General features: G+C 41.4%; 1 long non-coding RNA gene across 2 annotated transcripts in view; it reads right to left on the bottom strand.

Moving 5' to 3' along the window:
• Window positions 1-15,412, bottom strand: part of LOC132397232 (uncharacterized) — a 49,346-nt gene that overhangs the window by 3,863 nt on the left and 30,071 nt on the right. The window lies entirely within an intron of this gene.

Here is a 15,412-nt window from a genome sequence, read left to right as displayed (position 1 = left end):
TATTGTTTTTAAATTAAAGATTACCTAACTACTGTTGTAAATGTGTTCTTAGATAAACTAATTGAAGCAAGGAGCAATCTAACTTGTTCCTTCTACCTTCTCCCTCTATCATCCTCAAAAGGCTCCAAGTTCAGTGAATTATTTTGGAGTTGTAGTCATTTTATTATGACAGACAATTCACACATTGAAAGATTCCACACATACTGTTACATCAATGACCAATTAATTTGTTGGCTGAGATACGGGAGATTTGGAACATTCACTTCTACTTCTTAAATTTGGCTGAGGGATCCATTTTATTGAGCAGATGGAGCCTGAGTGGAAGGTGCAGCAAGTATGAGTCATATAGCAATTTATTTTGATGTATTTGGTTTAAATAAAGTACATGCTGTATTACCCCATATATAATATACTGGGTGCACGGATTTCCTTATAATACTTCAAGAGCTTTATAATATATTCAATGTGAAATAAGAAAATAAAAGAAGCATATTTAAAAATTAAAACATGCCATTCACAGAAAATCAGAAATGCTTATTTCTAAATATAATTTTTATTTTTTGGACTTTTCAAGATTGAAAATGATCTGTGGAATGATTTAATCTCAATATTAACAATGGTCATTTGCCACTTTGGTTGGGAAGTGTAAAGGTAAAGTCAGTTCCTATCAAGTGTCAGGGTCATAGAGTCCTTTCGGCCCAACTCATCCATGCCGACTGTATTGCCAATGAACCTTGTCCTATCTGCTTGCATTTGAACCTTATATCCATGAACTTATCTAGTTGATCTTTAAGTGTTGCCTTTGTGCTTGCCTCCACCACTATTTCTTATAGATCATTTGAAACTACACACTACCCTTCATGTCAAGAAGCTACTCCAGGCATTCGTTTTAAATCTGTCCCCTCTTAAACCTATGCCATCTTATCTTTAGCATCTTCATCATGGGATAAAGATTATGTGCTCTCACCCTATCTATGTCCCTCATGATATATGCTTCTATCAGCTCACCCCTCAACCTCCTGCATTCCAGGAAATAAAGATTAAGTCCAACACACCTTTCCTTGTAATTCAGGTCCCCAAGTCCGGACATCAACCTTTCCAGTCCTGATGAAGGGTATTGGCCTGAAGCATTGACTTTTTATTTCTTTCCATCGATGCTGCCTGACCTGCTGAGTTCCTGTATTATTTTGTGTGTGTTGCTTTGGATTTCCAGCATCTGAAGAATCTCTTGTGTTCCTGGTAAATCTTTTCTGCACTTTCTTCTTTAGTAACATCTTTCCTATTGAAGGATGACCAGAACTATGCTACACTCCCAGAAGGATCTCTTATGAAACAGCAGCAAAAATTCCCAACACATATACGCAATGCACTCACTGATGAAGGCCAGCATTCCTGACACCTTCTTCATCTATCTGAGGTGCCACTTTCAGCATTCACTTGCAACCCTAGACATTCTGTTCCATACCATTCCCCAGGGCCCTAACAACGATTTTCAATCTTTGCCTTCTCTCGTGTTAACAATCAACATTTTTTTAGTATCAAAGATTACCCAAGTGCTGTTGCAAATGTATTCTTAAATAACCTAATTGAAGAAAGGAGCAATCTAATTTGTTCCTTCTACCTTCTCCCTCTATCATCCTCAGAAGGCTCCAAGTTCAGTGAATTATTTTGGAGTTGTAGTCATTTTATTATGACAGACAATTCACATATTGGAAGATACCACACATATTGTTACATCAATGACCAATTAATTTGTTGGCTGAGATAGGGAGATTTGGAACATTTACTCTTTAGCGTTTGAGATGTTGACACATTTATAAAAGAGGAGTGGGGATCAGCACGCTTTGAATGAGGTGCCACTCAGCAGGACATGATTGGTTCCAATACACAGGAGCACAAAAGCCTACAGGGAGTAATGGATACAGCATAGCCCATAACAGGCACAGCCCACCCCACCATTAAAAGTATCTCCATAAGGCACTGACTTAAGAAGGCAGCCTTTATCATCAAGGATCCCCACCATTTAGGACATGCCTGCTTCTTACTGCTACAATACAGCAGGAGGTACTGAACCCTAAAGTCCCCTCCCATCAGATTCAGGAATGGCTACTTTCCTACAACCACCAGAACCCATAGCACAACCCCAACCCTACCTCAGTGATGGAACACTACAGGCCATCTCTTGTGCTATCATGGACCTTTCTCTAATTGTGTTTTTGCAATAATATCTTGTTTTGCACAGTCTGTGTTGTCACTGTTTTGTATCATTTATATTCTAATTTATGATTTTTCACTGATTTATTTATCATTCACCACTAATTTATGTTCTATGTTGTCTGAATCAGTGTGCCCATAGTGTTGCTGCAAACAAAGTTTTTAATTTTACTGTGCCTCACTGTACTTAAGCATTTAACAATAAATTTGACTTGAAAATGGAGATGTTGTGGCAAATGGTTTAAGTAAGAGGAGCCATGAGTAACTCTCTGAGTTACAAGCAGTAGAGTTGAATGGTAAAGCAGCATGAACCTGATGTCTCATCTAGACTCCATGGTCTGTTTATTGGTACCATGATGCTGGTAGCAAATGGTGTGGAAAAGGTTATTGGCTTTATGGGGTAATTTGATGATTCTGAGGGATGTAATGAGAAGCATCCTTTTATAAGACCATATACAATAGGTATTACTACCCACCTTTCCTCACCTAATAGATGAATTTACAGATGTTGAACAGGCAAATCCCCCAGAAGTTTTCTTCATCCTGCTGGTTCTCTGCTTGGACTGCTGATTTTCCTTGAACACTAGCTGATGTCTCCTGTTGGCCGGGCAATGCTGCACACAGAACACTATAAAGCAGGGATTCCCAACCTTTTAGTTGCCATGGACCCCTATTTGTAGACCCCAGGTTGAGAGCCCCTGCTATAAATAACCTCCACACCTTTATCATACAGCATGCCTCAGACTGATGAGATAGTGGATGGAAAATGCTATTTGCTTTTCTCAGTTCCCTTCTCTCTTTGCCACTCTGTTCTCAGGGTGAGGTTTTTCATTCCAGAACATCTGAGATGTCCTCTTCCTTCTAAGAATGGAGTTTCCATTCCGCTACCAACGATCCTGCCCTCACACACATCTACTCACTGCCACATCAGAGATAGGGTTCCCCTTGTCCTGACCTGCCACCCCACGTGCCCTACACGTCCAAGCCGTCATTCCCTGTAACTTCCACCATCTTCAACGGGACCCTGCCACAAACTTCACAACATATGCCGGTGATATTAAACCTGATTTTGATTCCGATTCAGTAATAAAATCTTTCCCTCCAACCTACTCTCCTTGTTCCACAATGATCACTCTTTGTGTGACTCTCTTGACAACTTCTCCCTCCCTACTGATCTCCCTCCTGGCACTTATCCCTGCAAATGGCACAAGTGCTACACCTGCTCCTAAGCATTCTCCCTTGCCACCATTCAGGGCCCCAAATAGACCTTCCACTTCATCTGCGAGAATGTTGGAGTCATCTGCTGTATCCGTTGCTCCCTACACCAATGCAGTGGAGGTTTGGCCTCATCCACACCACTGAGACATCAAATAGACCAATTTCTGAACACTTTCACACCAGCTGCCACAAAGGGTGGAGTTTCAATTTGATTTCCCATTTTCCATTTGGACATATCGGTTCATGGCTTCCTCCACTGTCATGATGAGACCACGCTCAGATTGGAAGAGGACCACGTTATATTCCATCTGATTAGCATCCAACCCGATGGAATGAACATGGATTTCTCTAATATTGCCGTCCTTCCCCTTCTGACTCCCATCTTAACCCTTCTCTTCTCTTCACCTACCCATTACCTCCCTCTGATGCCCTTCCTCCTTCTCTTTCACCCATGGTCCCCTGTCCTCTCCTATCAGATTCAGCTGTTTTGTCTTCCACCCATCACTGCCCAGCTTCTTAATTCATCCCACTTCCTCACCGACAAACTTTCCCCCTCATCCCATTTTACTTATTGCCTACCACCTAATACTCCTTCACCTTCTTCGCCTTCTTATTGCGGTTTCTCCCCCATCCTCTCCAGTCCTGATGAAGGGTCTTGGCCTATTCCCTCCATAGATGATAACTAACTTGCTGCATTCCTCCAGCATTTTGTGTGTGTTGCTCAAGATTTCTGGCACCTGCAGAAGCTCTTGTGTTTATGATGAGATGGTGAAATTCTTATTTTCAGGAGCCAATATTATTGTTCTTTGCTGTCCAGTAGCTATTACATCACCATCTCAAAGATAATGACGAATCAGCATATGGGAGGGAGATTGAAAATGTCTCTGAATGGTGCCATAACAACAACCACTCACTCAATGTCAGCTAGACAAAAGAAGTGATTATTGACTACAGTTGGAGGAAAATGAAGGTTCATGAGCCAGGCTTCATAGGGCAACTTTACATTCTGTCCTGTTATTATTTCGAAGCTTTGTCCTGGGTGCATTACAAAGAAAGCTTGGCAGTACCTCTACTTTCTTAAAAGCTTGCGACGATTCAGCATGTCATCTAAAACTTTGACAAACTTCTATAGAACCTCAGGACTCACACCACCAGGTTCAGGAATAATTATTACCCCTCAGCCATCAGACCCTCGAACCAAAAGTGATAACTTTATTTAATTTCACTTTTAATTTTACTTAATTATTAAAATGTTCCTACAGCCCATGGACTCACTTTCAAGGAATCTTCGTGTCATGTTTAACATATATTGTTTATTTATTTATTAGTATCACATTCTTTTTTGTATTTGCACTGTTCGTTGTCTTTTGCACACTGATTGTACACCCAGTTGGTGCAGTCTTTCATTAGTTTTACAATGGTTATTATTCTATTTTAGATTTATTGAATATTGAAAATGAATCTCAGGGTTGTATATGATGACATATACAGTATGAAATGTGATTATAAATTTACTTTGAACTTTAGATGTGTGGTGGAGAGTATACTGACTGGTTTCATCATAACCTGGTATAGAAACACTGGTGCTCTTGAATGGAAAAGCCTACGAAGTGTAGTGGATACAGCCCAATCCATCACAGGTGAAGCCCTCCTCTCCACTGAGCACATCTATATGGAGTGCTTGTGTATGAAAGCAGCTTCCATCATCAAGGACCCCCATCATCTAACCATGCTCTCTTCTCACTGCTCCCATCAGGAAGGAGGTACAGAACCCTTACCACCAGGTTCAAAAGCAGTTATTACCCCTCAGCCCTCTTGAACTGGTGGAAACTTTACTCAACTTCACTTTCAAGGACTCTTCATCTCACGTTTTCTTGATAGTTATTGCTTATGTATTTATTTAGTATTATTTTTTTCTTTATGCATTTGCACAGTTTGTTGTCTTTTGCACTCTTGTTGTTTGCCTGTCTTATTGTGTGTGACTTTTCATTGATTCTATTGTGTTTCTTTGTACTTACTGTGAATGCCCACAAGAAAATGAATATCAGAGTTTTATATGGCAAAATATATGTACCGTTTGTACTTTGATAATACTGGACAACAAAGATTTTGCATCCTGAATATTTTTAGGTGTATCTTATGGATTTTGGGCTGCTGATGATGAAAATTGCCATGGAATTTCTCTATCACACATCATTTTTTGAAATAACCCATATTTGTTATTTCAATTCATAATTCAAGTCAGAATAACTGACGCCAAGATTAAGGAAGGCATTCTTGTTGTCCACAACTCAAACAGGTAATCAACGACAAGCAATTCAAATAGCTTCTATTGGGACTGGAGAAGATCTCATGGAAGACATTCAAGGATATTGTTGAAAATTTTCTTGGCAACTCCAATGATGTGCAGTTGGTTAACAATATGCTTCAAGCACTCAAAACCATGAAGTGCAGCATGTCATTAAAGATTAATTTTCTGTATTTTCATTTAGACTTCATCCCTACAAATCTTGACACTGTCAGTGACTAACACAGTGAAAGGTTTCACCGGGACATTGTGGTCATGGAGAAACAGTATCAGGGCAACTGGAGTCCATCAGTGCTGGCTGATTATTATTAGACACTTAAGCGAGAAGCCTCAGACACTGAGTACTAATGAAAATCATCAATAAACCACTTTTAGCTTTGTTAAACTATTGCAAAGCAACACTACCATTATGCAATTAAACACATTATATCCAACAAAAGTTAATATCTTGTTATTCCAAATTCCTACATGATACAAGTAGTCTGAAATTATATTTGTATTCAGCTTCAAGTGGTCTATCATAAACAAAAAAAAAATTCTGACAGAGTAACACTTTTGAAAATATTTGTTGTCCAGTGTCATAAATTCACGTTGAACATTGAACTCAGCTGGAACTGTATGTGTCCTAACAATATCAATAGCCACAAGACAGAAATCTCACCAGGCAATACAGTCTGCTGAAAACATCAGGAGGCCTGGATTCCCTCAGTGTGAAGGAGTCATGGGAATTGTAAATATGGTACTGACTTTCAGAAAGTGCTGCTCATGATCCCCACAATGACTTGCCCATTTGGGGAGTGAAAATCCTTTCTACTCATAAAGTTCAAAGTTCAACGTATTTATACAGAATACAAGCTTGAGATTTGTCCTCTTGCAGGCAGCCATAGAACAACAAAACACGGTGGAATTTGTTTAAAGTATAACCCATACAAGAACAAGAAGGTAATTTGCCCTTGAATGGTAAGAAGATTACTGATATTAAATAACAAGTACCGGTGAGGGTTAGCTGAACTCTGGGAAGCCAGCAAAACTGGTAAATCCCAGTGCAGTGGGTGCCAAATGATTCTCACTGCTTTCAAAACATATACATATAGTCTTTCCAAATATAGAGCTTGGATGGCTTCTCTCTGTTTGCATTGAGCAGAAAACACAAAAATATATACAGGGGGAGATCGGGATGCTCCAGAGGCCAGCAAATTGCAAGTTACCTTGATCTCCAATAAGGCCTTGGAAAATAGAAACTTGTGAATGAATGCATGGCTCATTGGGAAGGTTTGGTCTTGAACTTCTGGGAACCAGGTATTTGCACATGGGCGGTTCAGTGCTTTCTAGACCACGGACCAGGAATCTCCCTGAATTACACCTGATCCCAAGTCTGAAGCCTCAGTAATATTGAGCACCCATCACCATTACCACTAAATCGCTCAATAAATCGGTTACTCCACAGTTAGATTCCAGGACACACCCTTTCTAACAATTTGAGCATGCTTGAATGACACTAGAGATATTATTGAAGTCTGCTCTCAGTTCCTTTTTGAAATCGCCTGGTATTAGTAGAACTGCTCTCTCACGGGCCTATATACAGTGAATGCAGCACTTTGACCTCCTTGCACTTCTGTAACTAAAGCTATTTCCTGGAACTTTAAGCTCAATTTTGCGTTACAAAAGTTTGCAACATGCATTGATTACATACAGGGTAATGAAGAGTGTGGTAGAACAAAGGGAATTCCATATAACCATAAGATATAGGAGCAGAACTAAGCCATTTGGCCCATTGAGTCTACTCTGCCATTTCCTCAGGGCTGATCCAATTTTCCTCTCAGCGCCAACCTCCCATATTCCTTTATGCCCTGACCAATCAAGAATCTATCAATGTCTGCCTTAAGTATACATAAAGACTTGGCAGGTCCATAATTCATTGAAAGTGGCATCACAGGTAGATAGGGTCATAAAGAAAACTTTAGGCACAATGGCCTTGTATTGAGCACAGGAGACAGGATGTTATGTTGAAGTTGTATAAGACATTGGTGAAGCCTATTTGGAGTATTGTGTGTAGTTTTGATCACCTACCTACAGGAACGGTGTAAATGAGGTTGAAAGAGTGCAAGGAAAATTTACAAGGGCCTGGAGGACCTGAGTTATAAGGAAATATTGAATAGGTTAGGGCTGTGTTCCTCAGAATCTAGAAGATGGAGAAGAGATTTGATAGAGGGATACAAAATTATGAGGGGTATAAATAGGGTAAATGCAAGCAGGCTTTTTCCACTGAGGTTTGCTGAGCCTACAACAGGGGTCATGGGTTAAGAGTGAAAGGTGGAAAGTTCAAGAGGAACCTGAAGGGAAACTTCTTCACTCAGAGGATCGTGAGCGTGGAATGAGTTGTCAACACAAGTGGGGCATGTGAGCTTGATTTCAATATTTTAAGAGAATTATTGGATGGGTATGTAGATAGTAGTGGTACAGGGGACTATGGTACTGGTGAAAGTAGATGGGAATAGGCAGTTTAAGTGGTTATAGCATGGACTAGGTTGGCTTAAGGGCCTGTTTCTGTGCTGTACTTCTCTATGACTTCATGTGGGCATGTCTGATCTCGGCCAATAGTCACATGACAGAACCGAGAGTCATACAGCAGAGGAACAGGCCCTTCAGTCCACTGAGTGTACTGACAACCCATGTACATTAATCCCTCTCTAATTGTAATGTGATGAACATGAGCCGCAAGTGAAAGTGCCCAGTCTAATTTTGTGATTGGTGTAACGTCAGCAAGTTACATCCACTGATGTGATTTATTCTGGTTAGAATTGATTTTGGACTGCATAACTCTGAACAAAGCTTCATGATCCAATTTATAGGCAACAATACTCTCAGGAAACGAAGATAAAACTTACTAAAAATATATCTGCAATGTTAAATCTGTATTAAAAGGAGAATGAACGGCACAGACGATATCTGTTTTTGAAGTACAAAAAATATTGAGACCATACTGAGAGCCTTTAGTAGATGTTTTATTGTAGGATGAAGCCTCTTTCTTTTTATTGGGATTCCCCTCTCTATGAACCATTTATTCTTCAGATTTTATGAGGCACCATCAACTGGAATAGTAAATACAGAATGTAGCTTTAATATCATCTCGCTCCTGAGGTGAATGATAGCTGGCCTGTGAAATGACGTACAGCATGACTCATCCCCAAAGACATATTCCAAACATCTGCTGCAGAATCTTTAAATGCATTCTCCATACAAACGTTTGTTGTGACGCAGCTTAATATGAACAGTTGTACGCTATCATTAAATCAGTACATTTGCTGTCTTGCTGAAGCTTCTTTGCCTGAGTAAAAACCTTGTATTAGACTGGTGCTTATAACATGCCTCTTCTAAAAGTCATTAAGATGTTTTCTGCTTTCTTTGTGTTCCTGGAGATGGCAGTAAAATGAACGAGAGGATGTTAATTGATTCCCCATATTGCTACTGTGGGAAAATCAGGCCATGTCATGGTACTGGTGCAGCAAAGGTATTGGCTATGCATAATTAATTACAAGAATGGATCTGCAATGAAGTAATATAATTATTTACTAGTTTTTTATTGCACAATCTCGAGAGCAACACAGTAGCATAATGGTCAGTATAATTGCTTTACAGCCCCAGTGATCACCGACTGGGGTTCGATTCCCAATGCTGACCTAATGAGCTTGTATGTTCTCTCAGTAGCCATGTAGGTTTCCTCTGGGAGTTCTGCTTTCCACCCACATTCCTAAGACATACAGTTAGGATTAAGGTTAGTAAAGTATGGACATGCTATGTTGGCACAAGAAATGTGGTGACACTTGCGGGCTGCCCCAGTACAATCTTCGCTGATTTGTTTTGATGCAAATGATGCATTTCACTGTATGTTTCAATGTACATGTGATAAATAAAGCTAATCTTTAATAACCATGATTCAAGCCATTCACATTTAGCTGCTTGAGGAATTCAATACTCAGGCAGAATCTTTGAGGGAGATAGGTACAGGATGTTTCAGGTCAAGAAACTTCATCTGTCCCAGTCCCGGTCTCTACCCTAAATATCCATTTCCCTCCACAGATGCTGTCTGACCTATTGAGCTCGTCTGGCTTTTTTACATGTTACACACTGTATGGAAAGTTGTTCTAGTAGTGTGATGTGATGGTCTGCACCTGAGGAACTGGATGCAGCATCTCAGAATTTCAATGATCATACGAATGATGACTGTGAATACATCTTCAAATCCTTAATCCACCATCAGCACTATCGGTGTCAGATACTATTTAGCATACCAATCTCATCACTCACCTTCCAACAAGCTCTATCATTCTTTAACATCAATTACATTCTTGTAATACTGTCAGCTTCTCAATTACATTTCAGAGACTATACAGACAGGTGGCTATTCAAGGTTGACTGGCACATCATCAAACATCTTCACTAGTACATATTTTTCTCTTTTGATCAACTAAGTCACAATTATTAGCAGCAACCCAGCAGTGTCAGATGCAATTATATCACATTACACTCCTGAAGGAGGGGACAGGTGCTGCCGCTTTTGGCAAGCTAGTGGTTGGGCTGAGAGCACAGAGCATGGCATTGTGTCTGTATCTAAATCTCCTCACATCCCACTTACATCTCCCTCATTCTCTTTCTGCCTCATAGGTTACAGATAACTTAATTATGCAACTTTCACTTTCTACTCTCATCACATTCCAACCATGAGAACTATCCTTACACAGTTCTCTCCTTCTTGGAAGGGCTCTCTCCTTCCAGGTACCAAAATGCTGCAACTGAGAAGGCAGTGATAGAAAAATAAGAAACCTGTGATTCTGAAGATACACAATCCCTCCATTTTGCTCTCACGGCTACTAGATGTTTTTCTATCATTTTGAATAGAAATTTGGCTTTCCATATTTTAAACCCTGATAACTTGATGCTACCTGGGATTCGAGAGAGAAAAAAATTGTCGACTAAATCTCGGAAACTTGTTCTTTCCCAAAAGCAACCACTGTGGAAACACAGATGCTGAACTACTTACAGTTTTTTTTTCAAATCAAGTCAACTTTTATTGTCATTTCGACCATAACCGCTGGTACAGTACACAGTAAAAATGAGACAACGTTTTTCAGGACTGTGGTATTACATGACAGAGTACAAAATCTAGACTGAACTACGTAAAAAAAAACAACAACACAGAGAAAGCTACACTAGACTACAGACCTAAACAGGACTGCATAAAGTGCACAAAAACAATGCAGGCATTACAATAAATGATAAACGGGACAGTAGGGCAAGGTGTCAGTCCAGGCTTCGGGCATTGAGGAGTCTGATAGCTTGGGGGAAGAAACTGTTATATAGTCTGGTCATGAGAGCCTGAATGCTTCACAGTCTTTTCCCAGATGGCAGGAGGGAGAAGAGATTGTATGAGGGGTAAATGGGGTCCTTCATAATATAACCATATAACAATCACAGCACGGAAACAGGCCATCTTGGCCCTCCTAGTCCGTGCCGAACCCTTAATCTCACCTAGTCCCACCTACCCGCACTCAGCCCATAACCCTCCACTCCTTTCCTGTCCATATACCTATCCAATTTTACCTTAAATGACACAACTGAACTGGCCTCTACTACTTCTACAGGAAGCTCATTCCACACAGCTATCACTCTTTGAGTAAAGAAATACCCCCTCGTGTTTCCCTTAAACTTCTGCCCCCTAACTCTCAAATCATGTCCTCTAGTTTGAATCTCCCCTACTCTCAATGGAAACAGCCTCTTCACGTCAACTCTATCTATCCCTCTCAAAATTTTAAATACCTCGATCAAATCCCCCATCAACCTTCTACGCTCCAATGAATAGAGACCTAACTTGTTCAACCTTTCTCTGCAACTTAATTGCTGAAACCCAGGTAACATCCTAGTAAATCGTCTCTGCACTCTCTCTAATTTATTGATATCTTTCCTATAATTCGGTGACCAGAACTGCACACAATATTCCAAATTTGGCCTTACCAATGCCTTGTACAACTTTAGCATTACATCCCAACTTCTGTACTCAATGCTTTGATTTATAAAGGCCAGCGTTCCAAAAACCCTCTTCACCACCCTATCTACATGAGACTCCACTTTCAGGGAACTATGCACAGTTATTCCTAGATCTCTCTGTTCCTCTGCATTCCTCAATGCCCTACCATTTACTCTGTATGTTCTATTTGGATTATTCCTGCCAAAATGTAGAACCTCACACTTCTCAGCATTAAACTCCATCTGCCAAAGTTCAGCCCATTCTTCTAACCGGCATAAATCTCCCTGCAAGCTTTGAAAATCCACCTCATTATCCACAACACCTCCTACCTTAGTATCATCGGCATACTTACTAATCCAATTTACCACCCCATCATCCAGATCATTTATGTATATTACAAACAACATTAGGCCCAAAACAGATCCCTGAGGCACCCCGCTAGTCACCGGCCTCCATCCCGATAAACAATTATCCACCACTACTCTCTGGCATCTCCCATCTAGCCACTGTTGAATCTATTTTATTACTCCAGCATTAATACCTAACGACTGAACCTTCTTAACTAACCTTCCATGTGGAACTTTGTCAAAGGCTTTGCTGAAGTCCATATAGACTACATCCACTGCCTTACCCTCGTCAACATTCCTCGTAACTTCTTCAAAAAATTCAATAAGGTTTGTCAAACATGACCTTCCACGCACAAATCCATGCTAATCAGATCCCGTCTATCCAGATAATTATAAATACTATCTCTAAGAATACTTTCCATTAATTTACCCACCACTGATGTCAAACTGACAGGTCTATAATTGCTAGGCTTCCTTCTAGAACCCTTTTTAAACAATGGAACCACATGAGCAATACACCAATCCTCCGGCACAATCCCCGTTTCTAATGACATATTAAAGATCTCCGGCAGAGCTCCTGCTATTTCTACACAAACTTCCCTCAAGGTCCTGGGGAATATCCTGTCAGGATCCGGAGATTTATCCACTTTTAAATTTCTTTAAAGCGCCGGTACCTCCACCTCTTTAATTGTCATAGGTTCCATAACTTCCTTACTTGTTCCCCACACTTTAGACAATTCAATATCCTTCTCCTTAGTGAATACCGAAGAGAAGAAATCATTCAAAATCTCTCCCATCTCCTTCGGTTCCACACATAGCTGACCACTCTGATTCTCTAAGGGGCCAATTTTATCCCTCACTATCCTCTTGCTTTTAATATAACTGTAGAAACCTTTCGGATTTACTTTCACCTTATTTGCCAAACCAACCTCGTATCTTCTTTTAGCTTTTCTAATCTCTTTCTTAAGATTCCTTTTACATTCTTTATATTCCTCGAGCAATTCCTTTACTCCATGCTGCCTATATCTATTGTAGACATCCCTCTTTTTCTGAACCAAATTTCTAATATCCCTTGAAAACCATGGTGCTCTCAAACCTTTAACCTTTCCTTTCACCCTAACAGGAACATAAAGATTCTGTACCCTCATAATTTCACCCTTAAATGACCTCCATTTCTCTATTACATCCTTCCCATAAAACAACTTGACCCAATCCACTCTCTCTAAATCCCTTCGCATCTCCTCAAAGTTAGCCTTTCTCCAATCAAAAATCTCAACTCTAGGTCCAGTCCTGTCCTTCTCCATAATTATATTGAAGCTAATGCTATTGTGATCACTGGACCTGAAGTGCTCCCCAACACATACATCTGTCAGCTGACCTATCGCATTCCCTAACAGGAGATCCAACACTGCCCCATCTCTAGTCAGTACTTCTATGTGTTGTTGCAAAAAACTATCCTGCACACATTTCACAAACTCTAAACCATCCAGCCCTTTTACAGAATGAGCTTCCTAGTCTACGTGTGGAAAATTAAAATCTCCCACAATCACCACCTTGTGTTTACTACAAATATCTGCTATCTCCTTACAGATTTGCTCTTCCAACTCACGCGCCCCATTAGGTGGCCTATAGTATTACTATCAGTGTTACTGCACCTTTCCCATTCTTCAATTCCACCCAAATGGCCTCCCTAGAGGAGCTCTCTAATCTATCCTTCCAAAGCACCGCCATAAGATTTTCTTGGACAAGCAATGCAACACCTCCTCCTCTGGCCCCTCCTACTCTATCACACCTGAAGCAACTAAATCCAGGAATATTTAGTTGCCAATCACACCCTTCCTGCAACCATGTTTCACTAATAGCTACAACATCATCATTCCAGGTATCAATCCACGCTTTAAGCTCATCCACCTTTCTTACAATGCTCCTAGCATTAAAATAGATACATTTAAGATACTCTCCATCTCCTCCTCTCTTTCCATCCCTAACAATGCATTCAAATTTATTATCCTTTTCTTTCTTCTCCCCTACATCTTCGGACTGAGCGCATCCCTTCTCCATCACCTGCCTTTCCTCCCTCACACACTGTCTATTTACTTGCTCCACTGGTGAACTAACCTCCTCTCCCATAGTCTCCTCAAATAGTCTCCCGCCCCCCCCCCATCTTACTAGTTTAAAGTCCGCCCTGTAGCCGTAGCAAACCTCCCCGCTAGGATATTGGTCCCCCCACGATTCAAGTGTAACTCGTCCTTCTTGAACAGGTCACTCCTGCCCCGGAAGAGGTCCCAATGATCCAGAAACTTGAATCCCTGCCCCCCTGCTCCAATCCCACAGCCACGCATTCATCCTCCACCTAATTCTATTCCTACTCTCACTGTCGCGTGGCACAGGCAGTAATCCCGAGATTACTACCTTTGCGGTCCTTCTTCTTAACTGCCTTCCTAACTCCCTATACTCTCGTTTCAGGACCTCTTCCCCTTTCCTTCCTATGTCATTGGTACCTACATGTACCACAATCTCTGGCTCTTCACCCTCCCACTTCAGGATATCTTGGACGCGATCAGAAACGTCCCGAACCCTGGCACCAGGGAGGCAAATTACCATCCGGGACTCCCGGTCACCTCCACAGAAACGCCTGTCTGAGCCTCTGACTATAGAGTCCCCTATTACTATGGACCTCTTTCTTCTAACCCTACCCTTCTGAGCTACAGGGCCATCCTCTGTGTCGGAGGCTCGGCCACTGTCACTCCCACCAGGTAGGCTGTCCCCTGCAACAGTCCTCAAACATGAGTACTTATTGTCAAGGGGTACAGCCACTGGGGTACTCTCTAGTACCTGCCTCTTCCCCTTCCTGACTGTAACCCACCTATCTGCCTCCCGTGGTCCCGGAGTGACCACCTGCCTGTAACTCCTCTCTATCACCTCCTCACTCTCCCTGACCAGGCGAAGGTCATCGAGCTGCAGCTCCAGTTCCCTAACTCGGTCCCTCAGGAGCTGCAGCTCCAGTTCCCTAACTCGGTCCCTCAGGAGCTGCAGTTCGGCGCACCTGGCGCAGATGTGGACGTCCGGGAGGCTCGGAGACTCCAGGACCTCCCATATCCGACACCGAGAACAACAAGCTGCCCTCACACTCATACCTCCCAAATAACTGAAAATACAAGAACTAAAAGATAAGCCTACTGTGCCCTCTTCCGCCTAAGCCCTCTGAGCCCAAGCCCTACACTCTGCGCCCGGCTCACTCCACTGCCCGCAAACGAAGCTGCCCGCTTCTTAAGGCAGCGTTCTTTATATATCTTCCCT

Source organism: Hypanus sabinus, chromosome 7, assembly GCF_030144855.1.
Source record: "Hypanus sabinus isolate sHypSab1 chromosome 7, sHypSab1.hap1, whole genome shotgun sequence".
Lineage (NCBI taxonomy): Eukaryota > Metazoa > Chordata > Chondrichthyes > Myliobatiformes > Dasyatidae > Hypanus > Hypanus sabinus.
The sequence above is the reverse complement of the archived record's forward strand: the minus strand, read 5'-3'. Positions and strand labels throughout refer to the sequence as shown.